The 22,581-nt window shown below is 38.6% G+C and overlaps 1 protein-coding gene and 1 pseudogene across 2 annotated transcripts in view; one reads left to right on the top strand and one right to left on the bottom strand.

The window, feature by feature from the left end:
* TNRC6B (trinucleotide repeat containing adaptor 6B) overlaps window positions 1-22,581 on the bottom strand; it is a 286,705-nt gene that overhangs the window by 227,679 nt on the left and 36,445 nt on the right. The window lies entirely within an intron of this gene.
* Window positions 13,189-22,581, top strand: part of LOC136388401 (small ribosomal subunit protein eS8 pseudogene) — a 28,077-nt pseudogene continuing 18,684 nt past the window's right edge.

The following is a 22,581-nucleotide window of genomic DNA, read 5'->3' as shown; positions in this document are numbered from 1 at the left end:
GCATTCTGTCTTGTGGCTTCCACTGTTGCTAATGAGAAATCAGTTATCAGTCTGTAGTCTGAGAGTAGTCTGATCTCTCTTTCTTGTTACTATTAAGATCTTATAATTGCCAATGTATATATGGATATTTCTCTTTCTTTATCCTGCTTGACCTTCCTAATTCAGAGGATGCAGATTTTTCATCATTTTTGGAAAATCTCATTTATCCCTTCAAATACTGGCTCTCCCTCAATTTTTCTATTATCTCCTTCTAGAACTCTGACTAGATGTTATTTTACACCTTCTCATTGTATCTTCCACGCACAGTTTTCTTTTATATTTTCTCCTTGTCTCTCTGGGTTTCATGTGGGCAATTTCATTAGCTCTACCTTCTAGTACATTAATTCTCTCTCCATATGTGTCTAATCTGCTGTTTAATTTACCAATTAAATTAAGTTCAATAATCATGCTCTTTATTTCTGAAATGGTTCTTTTGCAAATATATCTGGTTTTTATTATTATTTTTTTTAACCACTAATGAAATAGCTCTACAGTGACACACAGCAGCTGAAAAACTCAACCTTGACATATAGGACTTTCAACCTGGTTAATTCTGATGGTCTAGGTTACCTCATTACCCTTCTAATCTCTGCTTTTATTTCCTTAAATATATATATATATATATATATATATATATATATATATATATATATATATTTTTTTTTTTTTTAAATATCTTATTTATTGATTTTTTTTTAGAGAGAGAGAGGAGTGAGAGAGAGACAGAGACAGAGAGAGAGAGAGAGAAGGGGGAGGAGCAGGAAGCATCAACTCCCATATGTGCCTTGACCAGGCAAGCCCAAGGTTTGGAACCAGCGACCTCAGTGTTCCAGGTCGATGCTTTATCCCACTGCGCCACCACAGGTCAGGCCAAATATATATTATTTTTATTTTATGTTCCATTTCCAGTTATTACAATATTGTAGTCTTTTCAAATTGGATGATTTTTGTTGTTTCCTAAGTGTTTTGTGACTTTTCATTATGGGTTTCTGTTCTATGGAATTTTATATATTTGTGGGACTCCTTTGAGTCCTAAGGAGCGTATTTTTGTCTCCTGAGAATATCTGTGCTGTTCTGGTAGGTTCCTGAGGCACTACTAACTCAAGATCAATTTAAAGTAAATTAGCCTGTTTTTCATGTTACACAGATAATAAGAATTCAGGTCTCACATCTATACATGGGTCAGTTTATGGTTATGAATTATAAGGGGAGATTTAAATTTTTTTATTATAGAAAAATTTAAACACAAAAGTAGACATAATAGTATTTTTTTAAGCGAGAGAGACAGAGAGAGAGAGGGACAGACAGGAAGGGAGAGAGACGAGAAGCATCAACTCATAGTTGCAGCAACTTAGTTGTTTATTGATTGCTTTCTTATACATGCCTTGAACGGGGGCTCCAAAGAAGCCAGTAACCCCGGGATCATGTTTATGATCCCATGCTCAAGCCAGCCACCCCGCACTCAAGATGGTGACCTCAGGGTTTCAAACCTCGGGATGTCAGCGTTCCAGGTCAGCAATCTATCCACTGCGTCACCACCTCCTGGTTAGGTCAAAATAATTGTTTATAATAAAAATCTCTTTCACTTTTAGATACAAATAAGCAGGAATAATTTTTTAACTATTCCTATATTAGGAAAGGACCCAAAAGAAGCAGGGTGAAAGAAGGTGAACTCTCAAAAAGTTCCCAGCATTCTCTCCAAAGGACCAGGGGTCCTGGGAAGTGCTATATAGAAGCCTGGCCCTTAGAGTCTGGGTCAATAACAGGTAAGTGACTATACTTGTCTGGATCTCTAAGGGAGACTGAGGCTAGCAGTGCTCTGTAAGACCTGACCCTGCTTACATCACTAGCTTCCATACTTCTTCTGTTCTCACCCCACATTCCTCTTCTGTTTGTAACAAACCAGTATTCCTCAGTTTTTCCAAAGCTTCAAGCTCTATCCTCCCACAGCACCTACAAACATTCGTCCCTTTGCCTAAAGGCTACTGATTGCTCCAAGTGATCACCTGGCCAACTCGTACTTTTCTCCTTTCAAACTTTGCTTAAATGTTATTTTCTATCTCACCTCTCAGACTAAGTCAGATCTCATCGTTAATCACTCTTACAACTCCCTGTATTTTTCCCAAAAGGCACTTATCAGTGTTTGTTATTGTATATGTAGTAATATGACTGCTTGATGGTCTTTCTCCCACTGGATAAAAATTCTGTGATGATCAGCATATGTTTTGCTTTTATCTTTATCCCTAGTTCCTAGTACCATGCCTGGTGTACATGCCCAATGAGTATTTGCTGAATGAATGAATGAGTGAATGAAAAGCTTAGTGCAACATATATAAAAATGCTGACCTAGAGCCTAAATAAACATTGGAAAAATTCTACATTCCAGAGTCTTCTCATAAAGAGGCAATATTCCATTCCCCTCTAAGTTGAGTTAAAATTTAAATCTGTAATTATTCAAACTGTATAATACATTTCCTTCTCAATCTGTAATAAAGTGAGTTTTAGTGGCCCAAATATCCAGAAAACAGGGCTTCCCATATGTCTTTCACAAAAACTAAGACATCTCACTCGGGGTATAACAAAGCAAAAATTCTCAAACTAAAATGCTATACCTGCCTAAAAATTCCAAGAAGAAGACATGTATCTGTGGGAGAGAAAACTACCAGGAGGGAAAACCTAGAAATAAAAAAGAAACTTAAGAAATATATAAATCAAATGCTATAATAATAATCTTTAAACTGTACCTGGTTTTTATGTAGCCAGAATCTTTTCGCTTGACATAACTGATAAAGTATGGCAGAGAGAGGACACAAAATTTAAAAGGAAAATTACAACCTCATTAACTTTTTTTCTATCTGAAGTCATTTTCCTATTGCCCTGCAAATGAATGAAAACTGTAGTTTTTATATTAATAGTATTTCTATTCATTTGAACTCAAAGTGAAAGACGACCTTTTCTGAACTTTTACATAGATTCTGATAAGCATCTATATACAAGTCTTCTATAATATAATAAAACACCCAAAATTCACATTCAAAAATTCACAACCAAAGCTCCTTGAAGAAATGGCTGATTCAGGACTGGGACAGAAAATGTACAAGATGAGCCTAGACAGCTTATCATATCAAAAAGCAAGAATGCTATAAAAAGTCTTTTATTTTTTTAACTGAGTTTAGAGAGAAAGAAAGGAAGAGAGACATTGATTTGTTGTTCCATTTATTGATATATTCATTGGTTGATTCTTGTATGTGCTGTGACGGGTCAAACCTGAAACCTTGGCATATTGGGGCAATGCTCTAACCCAGTGGTCCCCAACCTTTTTTGGGCCACGGACCAGTTTAATATCAGAAAATATTTTCACAGACCGGCCTTTAGGGTGGGATAGATAAATGTATCACATGACCGAGACAAGCGTCAAAAGTAAGTCTTAGATGAATTAACAGAGGGAATCTGGTCATTTTTTAAAAATAAAACATCGTTCAGACTTAAATATAAATAAAACGGAAATAATGTAAGTTATTTATTCTTTCTCTGCAGACCGGTACCAAATGACCCACAGACCGGTACCAGTCTACAGCCCAGGGGTTGGGGACAACCGCTCTAACCAACAGAGCTACTTGGACAGGGCTATAAAAAGTCTTTAGAAGTCAAGAGGCTCGATGAAGAAGCTCCTTCCACTAGTCAAGAATGGAAAAATATGAAGCATCAATAAAAATAATCACTGCAGTGAGTTCACATCTACCAAATACATTAAAAATCCATGAGTTTGTAACTATACACACACACACACACACACACACACACACACACACACACACTTATTTTAGCAAGAGAGAGACAGACAGACAGGAAGGGAGAGAGATGAGAAGCATCATCTCTCCAGCTAAGCCAATGACCCCTTGCTCAAGCCAGCAAGCCTGGTCTTAAGCCAGTGACCTTGGGATTCAAGCAAGCAACCTTTGGGCTCTAGACAGTGACCATGGGGTCATGTTTATGACCCCATGGCTCAAGCCAGACAAGTCTGTGCTCAAGTCAGCAGCCTTGGGGTTTCAGACCTGGGTCCTCAGTGTCCCAAGCCAATGCCCTATCCATTGCGTCATTGCCTGGTCAGGCTGTAATAATATTTTTTAAAAAATTAATTGATCTCTTAAATCAGGGGTCCCCAAACTTTTTACACAGGGAGCCAGTTCACTGTCCCTCAGACCATTGGAGGGCTGGACTATAAAAAACTATGATCAAATCCCTATGCACACTGTACATATCTTATTTTAAAGTAAAAAAACAAAATGGGAACAAATACAATATTTAAAATAAAGAACAAGTAAATTTAAATCAACAAACTGGTCAGTATTTCAATGGGAACTATGGGCCTGCTTTTGGCTAATGAAACGGTCAATGTGCTCCTCTCACTGACCACCAATGAAAGAGTGCAGAAGTGCGGCACGGGCCAGATAAATGGCCTCAGGCCGCATGCAGCCCACAGGCCGTAGTTTGGAGACTCCTGTCTTAAATGATGCTAGGAAACCAACTTATTATTTTAAAAACTGGCAAGGGAAAGAATGAAACATTTAATCTGTTTTTCTGAATAAAGAGTACCTAAGATTAACCACAGAGTTGATAGGGAAAGTGTCCCTAGCTAACTAATGAAGACAAATGACAGAATTAGGATATCACTATTTTGTAACGTACATTAACATATATGTAGGCATTGAACTTCAGTATCTGTTAACATCATTGTAAGATGAGACAACTGCTTATTATGTGCCTCCTAATGGAAGTAAACATCACCTCCTATAAAGTATTCTTTCCAAACAAAAAGAACTGAACTAGATCAAGCCTCTAGATATAACTACCAACTTACACATAATATAAGGCAGAGGAACATATTAAATACACCTTGGGGTTGCAATTATCAAAATCTAGAAGGTATGATACTATAGAACAGATGACGCGTTTATTTGTGTTATTTTTAAAAACTTATTTATTGATTTCAGAGAGAGAAGGGAGAAAGGTAGAGAGACAGAAACATTGATCTGTTTCTGTATGTGCCCTGACCAGGGATCGAACCTGTAACCTCAAGATGATGTGCTAATCAACTGAGCTATCCGGCCAGAGCGACCAAGTTTATTTTTACAATAAATTGAGGGGAAGAAAAGAGGGGACCCTAAAGATAAAAAGTGACTAAAAAAACACATCAACCAAATGGTATGTTGATCCTTGTTTAGATCCTGATGCAAACAAACCAACTTTACAAAATCAGGAGAAATCTGAATACTGATTTTTTTTTTTGGTGTGATATTAAGGAATTATTATTTTTTAGATAATTGTATGGTGTTATGTGTTTTCTTTAAAGAGTCCTTACCTTCTACAGAGATACACCAAAATATTTACAAATAAAATATATGTGAGAGGCTGCAGTCATGGGAAGGTTTGTCTAGGGCTAGAGTATCTCCTTCCACAACGGCTCCATCACATGGTGGTTGTTAGCTGGTGACTTCAGTTTCTCTCCATGTGAACCTTTCCACAGGCTACTCAAATGTCCTCCTCACAATATGGCAGGCTGCCTTCCCTCAAAGCAAAGGGAGCAAGGAAGAAGCTGCAATGCCTTTAAGAGCACCGGAAATCACACTCCATCATTGCTTCAATATCCTACTGGCTACATGGGTCGGTCCTATTTAATGCGAGAGAGGATTACAAAAAGGCATATATACCAGGAGGTGAGAATCATTAAGGCCATCTTGAAGGCCAGCTACCACATCATGGAACTTAAGCTTCTGACCATGACATTCAAACCTTTCATCATCTGGTTCCTACTAAGTTTCACCCTCATTTCACGTCAACCTTTCTTGGTTCAATAAACTCCAGCTTTACTGGTCTCTTCTCTGTTTCTCAAAGATGAGGGGTTGATAGCCAGCTTAGGGCCTTTATACTAGCTTTTCCCTCTACTTGGATTATTTTCGCCACCCATCATTCAGATGTGATCATAAATGTCACCTCCTCAGGGAGGCCTTACTTGGCCTTTCAGTCTGAAGAAGCTATCAACTCCCTTTCTAGCCCAGAGATCAATTTTAATTCTTCGCAGAATACTTATTATTATCTGATGATATTTTAGTGCCTCTGGCTCACTGTTAAACTTTCCAGCACAATTAGTCATCACATTCAACATAACTTCAACATTCAAATGGGTAACCTAGCCAAACAACCTGGCCTCTCAGCTCTATAAACTACTCAGCTCCAAGGATCTTTCCTTTCATTCGGCCTCAGCCACACCCTCCCATTGTCATACAAAACTCAATCCACTGTTTGATCCTTCTAGTTCACTTACTCAAGTACACCATGAAAACAACTTGTCAATTGCCATGAGACCTTTAGTCCCGACCCCATCTTCTCTATCCTGACTTTGCTCTTCTCATTATCTAGCTTAGATTTCATAGTTAAGAATTAAAACACTCCCTTGCTAAAACCTTCAACTCTATTCCAAAGTCTCTTCCAAGCTCCATAATCCCAGAACTCAAGACACTACTTTATTTGTACCAAAGATACTGATGAAAAAGCATTGAACTAGGCAGATTATGTTCACCATAAATTCAAGGTCAGTAAATGGGCACTCAATTTTAACTATTATACAATCATACTACATTTCACTAATAAACTAGCTTTCTAATTCGTCCTCTCTCCAGGCAGGCTCTTTCTTACCCATTTCCTCCTCCTCTACAACCTTTTCATCCATTTTCGCTAATGTCCTCAACTCTTATTGAGAACTAAAAAGCCTAAACCTAAAAATGTCATCTTCCCATGACCAATTATATACACCTCCCTGAATCTTCACCCATTTTCCTTTCTTTCCCTTATTTCAACAGATGTGACCCTCCTCCTTTCGAAGAACAATCCTTCCACTTAAATGCCTGATCCCATTTCTTCTTCCCTATACTCATAAACTCCAGTCTTATAATTACCTCTTTTCTCACCATCAACCATAACCCATTCTTTCTTGGATCATTCCCATCTGTATATATTTAAGCTCTAGTATGTCCTCTCTTGAGAACAGGAATTCTTTGTCCCCATGCCCTCCTTTAGGTACTACTCTATTTCTCTACTTCCTTTACAGCCACACTTTGCAAAAAAAAAAAAAAAAATGCAATTTGCACTTTCTCACCTCCCATGCATGCTTTGTTCAATCCATTCCAATATGACTTGCATCTCTATCACCAGCAATATTCATTCTGCCAATCTAAAGACTAGTCTATGCCCATCTTACTGGGCCTCTTAGCAGCACGAAATTCATTCCCCTCCTTCTTAAAATAATCTCTTGATGTCAATCAAATAATGGTTATTGACTGGGCACTGTTCTGGGTATTACAGGTCACGTAACTCTCCCAATTTTCTTTCTGTGACTTTGACTCCTCTTACTGCTCATCTTCATCCTCCTGACCTATCCTCTAAATGTTAAGTAATTCAGAATTTAAAACCAAGCCCCCTCTTCTTTACTATTTCCTTAAATAACATAATTAATTCCCATCATTTTAATTATTATCCTTATAGTGGAATTTTCAAATTTATATACGTAGAGTGGAACTATCCTTAAAACGACATTTCCACTTCAACACCTGAAACTTGATATAATCAAATTTTAACTCTTGACCTTCCTTTCCAAACATTCCTGTTAGTAAATTTCAGTAAATAACACAATATGTAAATAGCTCTCAAGTCATTAATCTTGATTCCTATCTCTCCCTACTCTTCCACTTCTAATCTATCAGCAAGTCCTGGTGAGTCTATTTCCAAAATACTGTAAATCTCAAATGTGTTCATCTTTTTCCATCTATTATCATCTCTTTTTTTTTTTTTTTTTTTTTACAGAGACAGAGAGTCAGAGTGAGGGATAGATAGGGACAGACAGACAGGAACGGAGAGAGATGGGAAGTATCAATCATCAGTTTTTTGTTGCAACACCTTAGTTGTTCATTGATTGATTTCTCATGTGTGCCTTGACTGTGGGTCTTCAGCAGACTGAGTAACCCCTTGCTCAAGCCAGAGACCTTGGGTCCAAGCTAGTGAGCTTTGCTCAAACCAGATGAGCCTGTGCTCAAGATGGCGACCTCGGGGGTCTCGAACCTGGGTCCTCCACATCCCAGTCCAACGCTCTTTCCACTGCGCCACCACCTGGTCAGGCCTATTATCATCTTGCCTAAATTCTGCAATAGCTTTCCCAACTGGCCTCTCTGCTCCCTCCCAGACTTGTCTCCCTCTGACAAACACCTTTAAAAAAAACCAGTAAATTAGATCATCTTGTTCCTTGCCTATAAGTCTTCAAGAGCATCACATTGTAACAGAAATAAAATTGGAACTCAAGATTGTAAGTGATGATACGGACTCTACTTATGTGCTTTCTAATATCACTTCTTTTCATTCTTCCTCATTCTAATACCGCCATATTGACCTTTCAGTTTCTTGACTATATTAAGACTTGCTCTCCTATGGTTTGGCACATGCTATTCCTTCCATCAGAAACACTCACTTCTGGCTAGCTACTTCTCAATTTTCAAGTCTCAGCTTAAATATAAAGTCCCCATACCACATGATCTATGATGATCCCCCCTGAAAGTTTCTAACACAGCCTTTATTCATTACCTTCATAGCACATAACATTTTATAATTATTTATATATTTACTTAAAAACTTATTTTGAAAATTTACAAACACCAACAAAAGCAGAGCAAATAGTACAAAACCACAGATTTTAGTATTTTCCTCTTATATTTTAACTACTTCCCCTGCTATACTGGAAGCTTCAATGCATAGAGACTATATCTTTTTCTCTTTTCACCCAGGGCCTTACATAGTGCCTGGCTCATTATAAACACTCAACAAGCTTTTTGTTTTCAATGAGAAGGAAAGTTAAAGAGTACTCTGAAGATGATGGCACAACTGAGAAAAGCGAAACAAGGAGGGAAGAGTTTTGAGGACAGTTGGTAATTTATTCATCAGTCTACTCCCTGCCAGGCCCTGTGCTAAATATTGGGTTTCAGAGATAAGTAAGAGAAAGTCTTACACTAAGTCTAGTGGAGACAGATGTAATAAGCAGTAGTATTTACTCAGGGCCACCTATGTTCTGGACATAGGGCTATTGTCAGAGGTATTGTCTCACTTAGACCTACAACAACCCTATATGGAACTGTTATAATCCCCATCTTATATCTAAGGAAACTGAGGCCTATAAAGGTGCAATAATTGGTAGCAGGTCACAAAGTGGAAAGGGGTAAAATCAGGTATAGAACTTAGGCTATTTAATTCTAAAGCTAAACCACTAAACAATGTACTTTCAGATGTGTAATATCCTGTAGAACACTATGAAAAACATTACAACAGAGACAAACACAGGCATGATGGAAGTAAGCTGGAAACTCTGAAGAGGAGAAAGGCAAAAGGTCTCCTCTGGAAGTGATCCCTGAGCAGTCTGGAGGTATCTTAGCAGGAAATAGCTAGGTGATGCAGTTTGAGGAAACAATATGTACAAACAAGTATGTAGGTACCTGAATGAGCATTGTGTACCCAGGATACATTGAAGAATTTGTGTTTTATTTTTAAAAACTGAGTGTAATGAATAACATTGTGCTAGGAGCTTTGGATATGATACAAAGATGAAACACAATGAGAAAGTTATGCATGAAGCACTACAAAAGTATATAGGAGGAAGGTGTCTTGTTTGTTCGTTTGTTTGCAGCCTAGGGGGAATCTGGGAAAACTTCACAGAAGAGATAAACCTTTGCTGGATCTTTTTTTTTTAAGTTGTTTTTAACTTATTTATTCATTTTAGAGAAGAGAGACAGAGAGAGAGAGATAGAAGGGGGGAGGGAAGGAGCAGGAAGCATCAACTCCCACATGTGCCCTGACCAGGCAAACCCAGGGCTCCAAACCAGCAACCTCAACATTCCAGGTCAAGATCCACTGCACCACCACAGGTCAGGCCCTTTGTTGGATCTTGAAGGACAAATAAATCATATTAGAAGAAGAAGACACACCTGACCAGGCGGTGGCGCAGTGGATAGAGCGTTGGACTGGGATGCGGAAGGACCTAGGTTTGAGACCCCGAGGTCGCCAACTTGAGTGCGGGCTCATCTGGTTTGAGCAAAAGCTCACCAGCTTGGACCCAAGGTCGCTGGCTCGAGCAAGGGGTTACTCCGTCTGCTGAAGGCCCGCAGTGAAGGCACATATGAAAAAGCAATCAATGAACAACTAAGGTGTCGCAACGTGCAATGAAAAACTAATAATTGATGCTTCTCATCTCTCCATTCCTGTCTGTCTGTCCCTGTCTATTCCTTCCTCTCTCTGACTCTCTCTCTCTGTCTCTGTAAAAAAAAAAAAAAAAAAAAGAAGAAGAAGAAGAAGAATACAGGCAAAGGGAATGTCTTGTACAAAGGTGTGGCCATCTGATAAAGCAAGGATTACTTGGGGAATAAGAGTTGGAGATGGTCAGATTTGAGGGAGTAGATATTGAGTGAGTGGCAAGAGATGGGGCTGAGAGCAAGGGTACAGATGTGATTCTCAATGTCTCTATTATTATAAGATTAGATAACTGCCTAACAAAAATGCTTCAAAGCCACAGTTATTAAGATAGCACTGTCCTCAAACAGGAGTATATAACCAAACAAACCTAGAATCAGACCTACATACATGTACATTGTAATTTGGTGTGCAATGAGGAGGCATCATATCAGTGGAGAAAAGATAAGTCATTTAATAAATGCTATGGGTACAATGAGTTACCCATTTGAAAAAAAATTAAGTTAGACCCCCTCCTTCATATTATATAAGAAAATAAACTTCATTTAGATTTGGGATTAAACATAAGCAATAAAACAATAAAATTCTTGCCTTGGCCAGATAGCTCAGTTGGTTAGAGCATTGTCCAGAAGCACAGGTTGCCAGTTTGATCCCTGGTCAGTGCACATATAGGAACAGACTGATGTTCCTGTTTCTTTATCTCTTTCTTAAAATAATACATAAAAATGAAAAAACAAACATAAAAAAACCCAAAATTCTTTTAAAAATTAAATAATATTTTATGGAATAGAATATAAATTCTATAGGAATTTCTCAGTTAAAGCAAGAGGTCATCAAAGAAATTTTGTTCTGGTGGCAGACTAATGTGGCTTGCTTACCCGCACAAAGGTTATCAAGTTTACCCTATTGGAAAAACAAGGAAACACTGGTGCAAGAGTGGTTCCAGCACCTTTCTCCTTGTCAGAACTACCTGGGAAGCTCTGAAAAACCTCCCTAGAAGCGTACCAGAGCTTCTAGACTGACAGGCTTAAAATAGAGACCTGTCTTTAATGAAAGTCTTCATTAAAAGAAAAAACACACATGTTGATTCTCAGTAGTATTAATCAATGATTAACCACTAATTTTATTGAGAGTGAAGAGTAAATTTTTCTTTTTTAAGAGACTTAAAATTTTTTATTTATTGATTTTTCAGAGAGAGAGAGGAAAAGAGAGAGAGAGAGGAAAAGAGAGAGAGAGAGACAGAAACATTGATCTGTTTCTGTATGTGCCCTGATCCGGAACTGAACCTACAACCTTTGCATATCGGGACAATGCTCTAACCAACTGAGCTATCCAACCACAGCAAGACTGAAAAAGTACTTTAGTGAAAAGTTTTCAAGCTGGAAAGTAGTATGGACACTTTGTGAGAAAAGTTTCCATTTACTATATCTAAACTTTACCTTTAGCTTGACAAAGTATATTTTTAGAGCATCAAAAAACACATATATATCCTGTGATCCAGAAATTCTTCTTATAGAAAGTTAGCTAATTAACTATGGGTATGTGCAAATACAGATGTATAAACATACTCATTACAATGCTGTCAATAATAATATATTGGAAATAAGCTAGAATCAGTATGAGAAATTAGTATATATCCATATAATGAAATATATACATTGCAGCCATTAAAAATGAAGTCTTCTTATTAACATTAAAAAAACGTTTATAATATATATTGAGTGGATAAAGCAGATCTTGATGCAATTCATATTGTATTGCTCATATTTGTGGAAAAAATTTATATAGATTATACATACATCATATTATATACACACATATATAATACACATTATACATATATTTTGTATATATACACAATATATATTCAAAGCACATGTATAATACATATAAATAGTCATTACCAAAATGTTAACAGTGATTATCTCAGCATAGTAGAATAATTGAGGGCAATGTGTATTTTCTAAAATTGTCTACAACAGCTTGACTGGTGGTGATGCAGTGGATAAAGTGATGACTTGGAATGCTGACATCACTAGTTGAAACCCTGAGATCATTGGTTCTGAGCATGGGCTCCTCAGAGAGAGGTTGATGACTTGAGCAGGGGAATTGTCCACACAACCCCAAAGCTTAACAGCTTGAGCCCAATGTGAAAAGCCTAAGGTTGCTGGCTTGAGCAAGGGGCCACTGGCTCGGCTTGAGCCCAAGGTCCGATCCTTGGTCAAGGCACATATGAGAAGCAATCAATGTACAGTGATACCTCGGTTTTTATAGATAATCCATCCAAAAACAATCAGCAAAATTCAAAACCGACAAAAACTGAGGCAATTATTTTCGTATGAATCAATGTAAATCCAATTAATTCATTCTAGACACTCCAAAATACATACCAAAAATATATTTTATAGAGAATAAATGTAGTGTTTAATACTAAAAACAGTAAGAAATTGATATTAAATGAATATAAAAGACTAATGTAAAGAATAAATGGAAACTTTCTTTGGTCCCATGATGGAGCTAAAAGGAAAGGGTTAACTTATTAGCAAGAGAAACACTTAACAGAGACAATGAGATTTGAGCACATGTGATTTTATCTTAAATGCCTTACGTACATTTTGAAACTGAAAAACGCAAAATAAACACATTACACCGAATACTGTATACGCATTAATCACTTACATATAATAATTGTAGTATTAGCACTCTCAATCAATAAACAAGGCACAAAAACACTGGAAAGCAATGCAGTTGTTTGGCTAGATGCACGGGGTGATGCTCACAAAAGGAGAAACAACGCCACACTGAGCAGGAAAACCCGTGGGTCGCCCTTTGTTTTCACAAAATTAGCAGCGAAGTCACGTGGTCATGCCGATGAAATCCGAGGCAACAGATGAAAATCGAGACAAATTTTTTGCAGAAAAATCGACAAAACCCAAAACTGACGATAACCGAAGTCAACGAAAACTGAGGCATTACTGTACAACTAAAGTGAAAGCAATTATGAGTTGTGCTTCTCTCTCCTCCCTATCCCTTCCCATCTCTCTCAAAATAAAAATAGAATTGTCGCCCTGGCTGGTTGGCTCAGCGGTAGAGCGTCGGCCTGGCGTGCGGGGGACCCAGGTTCGATTCCTGGCCAGGGCACATAGGAGAGGCGCCCATTTGCTTCTCCACCCACCCCCCTCCTTCCTCTCTGTCTCTCTCTTCCCCTTCCGCAGCGGAGGCTCCATTGGAGCAGAGATGGCCCGGGCGCTGGGGATGGCTCCTTGGTCTCTGCCCCAGGCGCTAGAGCGGCTCTGGTCACGGCAGAGCAACGCCCCGGAGGGGCAGAGCATCGCCCCCTGGTGGGCAGAGCGTCGCCCCTGGTGGGCGTGCCGGGTGGATCCCCGTCGGGCGCATGCAGGAGTCTATCTGTCTCTCCCCGTTTCCAGCTTCAGAAAAATACCAAAAAAAAAAAAATAGAATTGTCTACAACTTTTATTACTTGTGTAACAAAAACATTTTTTTAGTTATCTGTGTTCCATTCCCATCACACAAGTAAAAGCAATGAAGACCTCTTGTATGGAGCCTAGCAAATATCAAATACTGAATCACAGTATCTGTGATTCAAAACTGAAATTTTCTAATGGTTATTCTAAGAAAAGGGTAAAGATCAGCAGACTGTTACTTTCTTAAAAGAATGGAAGTAAAAAGTCTAGTGTTTCAAAGGTATGAAAGGAATAACCTACCTCCCTGTTGGAAAGGAATTATTTTTCCTTGGTGTAACCTTCTAACTGGGTTCAATAAGGTCAGGAATGGCAACTTTAGTATTTCACTTAGCTCTCAAAAACATTTACCTTCAGCATATGGGAAGAGTACTTAAGTTAGAGGATGAAAGCACGGGTTCTAGAAATTACCACATAGTAGTACCTGTGTAGTGCTAAACTATTTACTTAGTTACTTAAATTCTCTGAAATGCAACCTGATCTTCTGTAGACTCTTCTCCCCCAGGGAGCCCGCAATGGGATTTGAATGAAATTATCTTCCTTTGTAAACCACTCAATAAATACATGTGGAATGAGTAAGCAATGTACCATAATACTAAGTGTTTCACACATCTATAAAAACAATAAACATTGCAAAATATCCCACCACTCATAGTTATAATAACCACTACACTACACAGTATGGATTCATATCTAAAAATCTACAGTCCACACTCTTCATGCTTCTAAAACATACATCAAGGATATAATAGAGTCCTGGGGAAAAGGCTGTTCCACTCCCTTTGGTTTCTTCCACCTCTCCTTTCCACGTCTTTTTCTTCTATCCCTACCATCAGAAACAAGCAGAAAATGCCTGAGCAGTGGTGGAGTGGTTCAAAACCCCAAGGTTGCCGGCTTAAACATGGGCTCATCTGGCTTGAGCACAGGCTCACCAGCTTGAGTGCAGGGTCACTGGCTTGAGCACAGGATCATCAACATGATCCCAAAGGTTGCTGGCTTGATCCCAAAGGTTGCTGGGTTGAGCCCAAAGATCACTGGCTAGAAGTCCAAGGTGGCTGGCTTGAGCATGGGGTCACTAGCTTGGCTTGAGCCCCCTGGTCAAGGCACGTATAAAAAGCAATCAATGAACAACTCAAGTAACTCAACTACAAGCTGATGCTTCTCATCTCTCTTCCTGTCTGTCTGTCTGTCTGTCTCTCTCTCTCTCAAGAGGAAAACAAACAAACAAACAAGCAGAAAGTGAAGGACTTGTTCTCTCTGTATGACTCAAGTCAATAAAAAGCTCTTCTCCTTCCAAATATCTTGACCAAAGGCTACATTTTAAATAAAAAGGTATTCATTTTTCTTCCTGAAATACGGTAGAATTTTACCACCATAAATTCAAAACTTTACCTCCTAGCCTGACCAGGTGGTGGCGCAGTGGATAGAGCGTTGGACTGGGATGTGGAAGGACCCAGGTTCGAGACCCCGAGGTCGCCAGCTTGAGCGCGGGTCATCTGGCTTGAGCAAAGAGCTCACCAGCTTAGACCCAAGGTCGCTGGCTCCAGCAGGGGGTTACTCGGTCTGCTGAAGGCCCGCGGTCAAGGCACATGTGAGAAAGCAATCAATGAACAACTAAGAAGTTGCAACGCGCAACGAGAAACTGATGATTGATACTTCTCATCTCTCTCCGTTCCTGTCTGTCTGTCCCTGTCTATCTCTGCCTCTGTAAAAACAAACAAACAAACAAACAAACAAAACTTTACCTCCTATTCAAATAAGCATTCCTTCAATAAGCATTTTTTAATTTCCCAAATGAATATGCTCTGTCTTCTCTCCACCTCCATAAGATCTTTTTGGGTTACTTCTCTTGTAGTACTTACCACAGTCATCCTTTGTTGTAAACATCTGTACACATCTTCTCAGTACCTCATTAAGTGCCAGGGGACTGTATTTGAGAGCTTTTACGGCTTAGCATATTATATATTACCTGATAAATACTCAACAAAAATTTATTGAGTGAATCAATGATTATACATTAGGATTTACTATCAATTGAAGAAGCCCTGGTGGGTAGCTCAGCTGGCCAGGTAGAGTATTGTCCTGACATGCTGAGGCTGTATTTCAATCCTCACTCAGGGCACATGCCAATGATGGCATGAATAAGTGAAACAAGTCAATGTTTCTCTCTCTCTCTCTCTCTCTCTATATATATATATATATATTATATATATTATATATATCTGTCTCTCTGTCTTCCTCTCTCTCTAAAAATCAATAAATTAAAAACATGGAAACAACCAAAGTGTCTGTCATTAGAGGACTGGATAAAGATATGGTACATATATACAATGGAAAACTACTCAGCCATAAGAAACGATGATATATTACCATTTACAACAGCATGGATGGACCTTGAGAACATTACACTAAGTGAAATAAGTCAACCAGAAAAAGCTAAGGGCTCTGGTCAGTTGAGGATGGCTCCATGGCCTCCGCCTCAGGCACTAAGAAGAGCTCGGTTGCAGAGCAAAGGAGCAACACCCCAATGGGCAGAGCATCGCCCCCTGGTGGGCTTGCCAGATGGATCCTGGTCTGGCCGCATGTGGGAGTCTGTCTCTCTGCCTACCCTCCTCTCACTGAATAGAAAAAAAGAAAGGAAGAAAGGAAGAGCTAAGAACTAAATGATTTCACACATAGGTGAGATATAAAACTGAGACTCATGGCATTGATAAAAGTTAAGTGGTTACCAAGGAGAGGGGGACAGGGAGAAGGGGTGTAAAGAGGGACAAATATATATCCCACATAGGTGGGATATAAAGCTCAGACTCATGGACATAGATAAAAGTGAAATAGTTACCTGGGGGAGAGGAGCAAAAAAAGACAAATATACAGTGATAGAAAATGATTTGACTTTGGGTGATGGGCACACAATGCAATCAACATTTCAAACGCCATGGAGATCTTCACCTGAAACCTATGTACTCCTATTGATCAATGCCACTCCATTAAATTTGATTTCAAAATTAAAATTTTTTTTAATACAAATACAAATAAATAAATAAATAAATAAATAAATAAATATCACCTAAGAGGTTGAAGCCCGAGTCAAAATAATTAGGATGACAGTAACAGAAAATATATACATAATTTTATCTCAAGTATTCACCTAGTAAATAGTTAATAAGCATCTATTGTATGCCTCCTATAGCCCAAGGTATGCCATGATGAGTTAAGACCAAATCTCTACCTTTAAGGCGTGTATAATTCCAATAACATGCAATTGTATTATTTTTACATTTTTAAAATATCTTTTTAGTACATAAGAGTTGCATATCATCTTTACTCAGCTTTCCCTACTGTTAATACCTTATGAAACCATGATACAATCAGTGAAACTAGAAAATTAACATTGCTAGAAAACCTCAGACTTTAATCTGATTTCCCCAATTTCTACATTAATGTCCTTTTTTCTGTTCCAGGATTCCTCATTGCATTTAGTTGTCATGTTTCAGTCTCCTGTCAATTACATTTCTGATAACTTTTTTCTTACTATTTATAGCAACACAATGTTTTCTGGAAAGTAAAAAAAAAGTAGAAGTAAATGAAAGAATAAAATCTCTGATATCCCCCTATTACACACACACAAAAAGATAAGCACTCCTAACATCTATAATCTAATTTGTCTTTTTTCCATGTATGTAATAAATAATTTTACCTTTCTTAAAACCAGGAATCTAAATAGATAATCTTTTGTATCTTCTTTTTTCAGAAACATTTTCCTATGTCTTCAAAAATTCTTTTAAAATATTAATTTAATGATCACATTGATTCTAGTGTTAAAATGAATCAGAATTTAACCATCTCCCTGTTGTTGGACAGGTAAGTTGTTTCCCATTTTATACTACAATAAAGAATAGCACAGCAGCCCTGGACAGATAGCTGGATTAGTGAGAACATCATCCCAAAACAAAAAAGGTTATGAGTTTGAATCCTGATCAGGGAACATGCAGGAACAGACTGATGTTTCTGTTTCTGTCTCTCTCCCTTCCTCTCTCTAAAAACAATCAATAAATTAAAATATATACATTTTATTTAAATAATAGTGCAGTGAATATCCTTAATCCTTTGAGTAGTACAAATGTTCATGTACATCCTTGTGCCTCCTGACCATCCAGAATATGATCAATTTATTTTTAAAATGTGTACGGCAACATTTTAAAAAGGCAAATGTATGTTCTTGTTTCCATAAATTGGTTATCAAATAAACAAGATTTTAAGTTAATAAAACTGTAACTGGAACTAAGTTCATATTTTGAAAAAAAAAAATTCAGTCCCAGAAGTCAGCAAGCATGAAAAAAACTACTCAAAGGGTTAAATATGAAAACAGTATATGTAGAGTGACGTCAGAGAAATGGTGCCATAAGGAGCAATACGGATAAATCTCCCCAAAAATTCAACAAGATCTTCAACCAGAAACAGAAAAATCGATCCTTAGAGCCTCCAGAAGTTCCACACTAAACTCGAAGGTATGATCGAGCGAAAAATTGACTAAATATATAATCAACCCCGAAGGAAATAAGACGGAGGAAGAAACACTCCGCCTTCCTCACTAACCTAAATAAGGGCTGCTTTCACTGGGAACTGAGAGTATCAGAACTAAGGTGGGCATAGGGTGTGAATAGAACCAGGCTGCGGCACAAACGTTCAAACCAGGCTATGGCACGGACATCCAAGCCGAGGAAAAACTGTGCTTGTGGCAACCTAGTCAACACAAGCTAACGCTCGCGCCAAATCCAGACAAAGAAAGGCAAGTGGGGCAGCCATTGGCCCCAATCTCCTGGTCGGCGCGCGCAGGTAGTGGGCGAGAGATTCCTCCTAGAGGCCCGGGAGTGGGCGCCCGTGTTACTGGACAGAGGGGCAGAGTCAGAGGCCTTTGTGTGGGCCAAAACCAGAGTCTTGGGATCACCCCTGCGCCCTGAAAAGCCGCGCGTGGGGCGTGAGCAGGAGCGAAATTCCCTACGCTCGAACTTCTCCATGTGAGCAGAGCTCCGCCTCACCCAGGGAAAGAGATAGCCGGCCTGATATCCTCGTCAGCGAGCGCAGATAGTGGGCCAGAGATTCTCCCGGGAGTGGGTGCCCATGTTCCTGGACAGAGGAGCAGAATCAGAGGCCTTTGTGTGGGCTAAAACCGGAGTCTTGGGGTCGCCCCTGTGCCCTGAAGAGCTGCGCGCGAAAGCGAGATTCCCTATGCTCGAACTTCTCCGGGCGGGTGGGGCGCCTCACCCAGCCATACAAGCTAACAGACCCATGAAGGATTAGCTTAACCCACAGTCTGCTCGCCTCCCAACTGACTTATGCGACCCTAACTAACAAGATCTCTCTCAGGTCAGTGATCTATGACAAGAGGGGAGATATTTTTTGGTACCTCTTGTTATGCTATGCACATAGGGGTGGGGGCAACCTCTGATTGGCAGAGCTTGCATACTCAGGGCTATATGTTAAAAAAGAGGGATTTGGCAGCTTGTAAGTCCTCTTGCTTTGCAAACAGCAACTAGGGCATCTTCTACCTTGCCAAAACAGGTTACAAAGTGCCAAAAGCCTGTGGAAAGTGGTCCCACAGAGTGCTGAGGCATTAGGGACACGCCTAGAGGCACATAGAAAGGCACCTTGAAAACAATTGGCTCCCACCCCCACCTGATTATGCTAGCAACCCTGACTGATTGAGCCTTACCCAGAGCCCTGTGCTGAGTGGGAATAAAGTGGGGATTTGCCAGCTCTTTGAGCCTCTTACTCTCCAGGCAGAGGCAGCAGCAACCCCATAGCTGGATCATCAGGCTGCTAATTCAGGAAGGAAAGACTAGGAGAGAGGCTCCGGGAAAACGGACTCTCTCATTGTAGGAGCCTGCAAATGCTAATGAGCCTCGACTGCCAACGAGACTGAAGCCTAATATATGACATCGCCATAGAGACTTATCAACTGCAAACCTCTACCTAAGCGTGCCACAGGGGCAAAACCCGGGGTACAGTCACCGACCAAGAAGAGGGAGAGAAAAAAAAAAAAAAGCAAGAAGATAACCTCTCAAAAATCAAGAATAATCCACAGACTTTATAACCTATCCCATTTTATTATATTTGTTCGTTTGTTTTCTCTTATCTTCTTTTCTTGATTATTTTCTTCCTCTTCCAATTTGGTCGTTTAATTCTCTGCTCATGTTACTCTCTCATCTCCTTGAACTACACTACCCATAAGTGTTTCATCTCCCATTATCTTTTCTTTCTTTTTCCTTTCTCTCTATGAGGGTTGCACTCCAAAACCCTTAACTCTCTCCCTCTCTCTCCTTTTGTTCTTTTTTCTTCTTTTTGTGTTTTCCTCTTTCTTTTTTTCTCCCTCTTTATTAGTTTCTTCTTTTCTCCTTTACTTTTCGTCTCATTCAATCCTCAATCATGAACAAATTATTTTTATTTGGGACTCAAATTTTTCTTTGTGGTGCTTTGGGGGTTTTTTACTTCGCTTTTTAAACTCACTAGCAGTGCTCCCAACCCTGGCTCTCCATTATATCTAGTTTTTGCTCCACTAAATACAATAGTAATTTTTTAATTTTTGTTTCCCTTTTTCCTGTTTCTCTCTTAGTCCCCTCATTATATCTCTTAGTCAACCATCACCTAAAAGCAAATCATTTTATTCCTGACCCAAATTTTTTCCTTTTTTGCATTTTGTGGGTCCATACCCCCTGTTTTTGCCCCTTTATCACTTCTCCCCTACTCAGGCCCTCCAATATAGGTAATTTTTTATCTATTTAGCAAAATATAATTCACAGTTCATCACAAGATTTTCTCAAGAAGGAGGGGAGAGGAGAGAAGAGAAAAAAAAGGGGGAGGGAATAATATATATATATATTTTAACTTTTATTCTTTATTAATTCTTATTAGTACTATCAACAAAACCGTATCCATGAAATCGAGTATCATGGATACAAAAGACAGAGAGGTAGCACAGATAGATGAGGAAAAATCTATGAAGAAAAAATATAATATGTTGGAAACCTTGGAGCTAAATGACAGAGAATTTAAAATAGAAATTCTAAAAATACTCAGAGATATACAAGAAAACACAGAAAGGCAATTTAGGGAGCTCAGAAAACAACTCAACCAACACAAATAATATATTACTAAGGAAACTGGAACTATAAAAACAAATCAAACAGAGATGAAAAACTCAATTCACGAGCTGAAAAACAAAGTAACAAGCTTAGCTAATAGAACAGGCCAGATAGAAGGTAGGATTAGTGAAATAGAAGACAAGCAACTTGAGGCACAACAGAGAGAAGAAGAAAGAGATTCAAAAATTTTAAAAAATGTGAAAGCCCTACAGGAATTGTCTGACTCCAAAAAGAATAACATAAGAATAATAGGTATATCAGAGGGAGGAGAGAGAGAAAATGGAATGGAGAACATATTCAAACAAATAATAGATGAGAACTTCCCAAGCCTGTGGAAAGAACTAAAGCCTCAAATTCAAGAAGCAAACAGAACTCCGAGTTTTCTTAACCCCAACAAACCTACTCCAAGCCACATCATAATGAAATTGGCACAAACCAACGACAAAGAAAAAATTCTCAAGGCAGCCAGGGAAAAGAAGAATACAACATATAAAGGAAGGCCCATTAGATTATCAGCAGATTTCTCAACAGAAACTCTACAAGCTAGAAGAGAGTGGACCCCAATATTTAAAGTCCTGAAAGAGAGGAACTTTCAGCCAAGAATACTGTACCCATCAAAGCTATCCTTCAAATATGAGGGAGAAATAAAAACATTCACAGATACAGTAAAGATGAGGGAATTTATCATCAGAAAAACCCCACTCAAGGAATTACTAAAGGGGTTTTCCAACCAGATACAAAGAACAAAACAAAACAAAACCACAAGTAAAAGCTCCACCAAGAACACAATAAAACCAAATTTAAACTGTGACAACCAAAAAAAAGGAGGGGGGGGGGAGAAGATGGAGATTAACAGTAGCAAAGGACAATGGAGTGCAAAAGTACTCACAAGATAGTGCACTACAATGAACAGGGTAGGAACCCTTTTCATTATTTAATGGTAACCACCCTTGAAAAAACCACCACAGAAGCACTTGATTTAAAAAAGATAGCAACAGAGGAAAGATGTATGAAATATACAACCAAACAAAAACAAAGGATAGAAAAACAAAAGAGAAGAATCAAACAAGACACAAAACTAACAGAAAGCAATGTATAAAATTGCAATAAGGGACCCACAAGTGTCAATAATTACACTAAATGTAAACGGATTAAACTCACCAATAAAAAGGCACAGAGTAGCAGAATGGATTAAAAAAGAAAATCCAAGTGTATGCTGCTTACAAGAAACTCATCTAAACAAGGATAAAAACAAATTCAAAGTGAAAGGCTGAAAAACAATACTCCAAGCAAATGACATCCAAAAAAAAGCAGGTGTAGCAATACTCATATCTGATAATACTGACTACAAGACAGCAAAAGTACTCAGAGACAAAAATGGTCATTTCATAATGATTAAGGGGACGCTGAATCAAGAAGACATAACAATTCTTAATATATATGCACCAAACCAAGGAGCACCAAAATATATAAGACAGCTACTTATTGACCTTAAAACAAAAACTGACAAAAATACAATCATACTTGGAGACCTCAATACACCGCTGACAGCTCTAGATTGGTCATCCAAACAGAGAATCAATAAAGACATACTGGCCTTAAACAAAACACTAGAGCACCTGGATATGATAGAC

Source organism: Saccopteryx leptura, chromosome 1 (assembly GCF_036850995.1).
Source record: "Saccopteryx leptura isolate mSacLep1 chromosome 1, mSacLep1_pri_phased_curated, whole genome shotgun sequence".
Lineage (NCBI taxonomy): Eukaryota > Metazoa > Chordata > Mammalia > Chiroptera > Emballonuridae > Saccopteryx > Saccopteryx leptura.
Note: the sequence above shows the minus strand (reverse complement) of the source record. Positions and strands in the feature narration are given on the sequence as shown.